Source organism: Struthio camelus, unplaced genomic scaffold, assembly GCF_040807025.1.
Source record: "Struthio camelus isolate bStrCam1 unplaced genomic scaffold, bStrCam1.hap1 HAP1_SCAFFOLD_96, whole genome shotgun sequence".
NCBI classification, from domain to species: domain Eukaryota; kingdom Metazoa; phylum Chordata; class Aves; order Struthioniformes; family Struthionidae; genus Struthio; species Struthio camelus.
This window is the reverse complement of record NW_027182746.1, coordinates 131,196-133,975: the sequence shown is the minus strand read 5'-3', so window position 1 is coordinate 133,975 and position 2,780 is coordinate 131,196.

The following is a 2,780-nucleotide window of genomic DNA, read 5'->3' as shown; positions in this document are numbered from 1 at the left end:
CCTGTCATGATTCAAAACAAGTCTGTGGGGGCATTGTTGCTCGGCAGATCATCAGCATCAATGTTGGGACTCTTTGTTCTACCTGGCGTCATTGACGCTGATTATACTGGAGAAATAATGATAATGCTGCACACTCCTTTTCCACCCATACGGATAACCAAAGGACAACGTATTGCTCAATTAATCCCGTTGGAACAACTTGCAAAGGAAATACCCTCGCTAGCCAACAAGGACCGGGGGGGACAAGGATTCGGTTCCTCCGGGGGACTGACTCTCCTGACCTTGACTTTAAATGATCAACCTAGACATAAAGTTGAACTTGCCTATAATGATCAACAAGTGACTCTTATGGCTCTTTTGGATACTGGCGCGGACTCTAGCATAATCGCTCCGTCACAGTGGCCCCAGGGATGGCCCCTGTTTCCATCAAACACTACGGTCACCGGAGTTGGGGGCATGACGTTTGCGCAACGAACACCTACATTGAAAGTAAAGCTAGAGGGACGACAAGTTTCTGCTGTGTTCTCTGTGGTACAACTACCACCAACGGTGCAGTGCCTAATCGGCAGAGATATACTTTCGCAGCTGGGGATTGTACTTACGAATGAACACCCTTTAGCCTTTTAGCCATTGCTTGGACTTTCCCCATTCCCATTACCTGGACTACCAACACACCGGTATGGGTTAAGCAATGGCCACTAAAACAGGAAAGTCTGTTTCATGCTCATCAATTAGTAAACGAGCAATTCCAACAAGGCCATTTACGTCTATCCACCAGTCCATGGAACTCCCCAATATTTGTCATAAAGAAGAAGTCGGGCAAACATCGACTGCTGCATGATTTGAGGGAAATCAACAAGCAAATGGAGCCCGTGGGTGCCTTACAACCAGGGTTGCCTAACCCAGCCATGATTCCTGAACATTGCTCCCTGCTGATCATCGATTTGAAGGACTGCTTCTTTACCATCGACCTGCACCCTCAGGATCGGAAGCGATTTGCGTTCACTTTGCCCTCCCTCAACAGAGAGGGTCCAGATCAACGGTTTGAATGGACAGTGTTGCCACAGGGCATGCGTAATAGCCCTACGTTATGTCAGCTGTATGTAGCTGCGGCATTGCAGCCTCTACGTGAGCAATGGAAACATGTCGTAATATATCATTATATGGATGATATATTATTTGCCCAAGCTACTCCTTTTTCTGACAGCCAAATTGAGCATGTTCAGCAGGTGTTGCAATGCTCTAACCTGGTGATCTCTCCGGACAAGGTTCAACAAGTATCACCATGGAAGTACCTAGGTTGGGTACTTACTGATAAAACCGTTTCCCCTCAGAAGCTGCAATTACAATCACGGTTGCGGACCCTTAATGATGCGCAGAAATTTTTGGGAGACCTGCAGTGGCTGCGGCCCATAGTGGGCATCCCAAATGAATTGCTGGAGGGACTCCGCCCACTTCTGAGGGGCACGGACCCCACGACAAAGCTCAACATCACTCCGCATCAAAGAAACCTTATACAACAGATTGTAGACCGTGCGCTTGTGGGACATGTACACCGCCTTAATGCTACCGTCCCGGTTGATCTTGCTGTATGGCTGGGGCACCGATACCTAATCGGGGCTCTAGTGCAACTAAGGGGCACCGGAGAGTTGGGTATCCTCGAGTGGGTGTCCCCTGCTTTACAGCAGATTAAAACCTTAGTACAACAAGTAGAGGTTTTGGCAGATTTGATAAAACGAGGAAGGGAGAGAATCTTACAAGTTCAAGGTTGTGAGCCTTCTACGATATATCTACCCATGCGAACGAAAGACTCTTTACGATGGTATTTGCAGACTAGTGAACATTTACAAGAAGCACTGCTTGGTGCCGGTTCCGTGATTAAAACTAATAGCTTTAAGTCTCCATTATTACGATGGATCGGACAATGGAACTGGATGACATGCCCCAAGAGAGAGAGGAACCCTATAAAGGACGCTATAACAGTATATACTGACGCAGGGCGAAAATCGCGTCGGGCCGCCGTCACCTGGCAGGACAATAGTGTTTGGCAACAAACATTGCTCAATGCTACACCAGCAGATACGCTCCAAACCATGGAGTTGTCTGCTGTGGTTTGGGCACTGCTACACTTGCTAGGGCCCCTTAACATTGTCACTGACTCACTCTCTGTGGCTGGTGTGGTTGAGCGCATCGAGGATGCCCTAGTTAAGGATGTCAAAAATGAACGCCTCCTTGCGCTCTTACATCAGCTAAGACGAGCGGTAAAACTTAGGGAACACCCATATTGCATTATTCATGTCCGTAGTCACAAATGGAATATTGGTCTTGGCGCGGGCAATGCCAGGGCAGACAAATTGGTCTCTCTCTCGGCAACCGCCCCCGTGGCCAAGACCACTTTGGCTAGGGAGACTCACTCCATATTTCACCAGAATGCTAAGGGTCTCTGCCGAGAGTTTGGCATAACGCATACAGAGGCTTGCGGCATAGTCTGCGCATGTCCCATCTGCAGTGACCACAATGGCGGTTGCGGCTTAGGTTTGGGGGTCAATCCCAGAGGACTCTCCTCGAATGAGTTGTGGCAAATGGATGTCACACATATCCCCACTTTTGGGCGCCTAAAATATGTGCATGTCTCTATTGACACCTATAGTAAGTTCATCTGGGCAACAGCCCAGGTGGGGGAGAGAGCCTTGCATGTTGAACGACATTTACTTGGTTGTTTTGCTGTTATGGGTGTACCGCGACAACTAAAAACAGATAATGGGCCTGCGTACACCAGT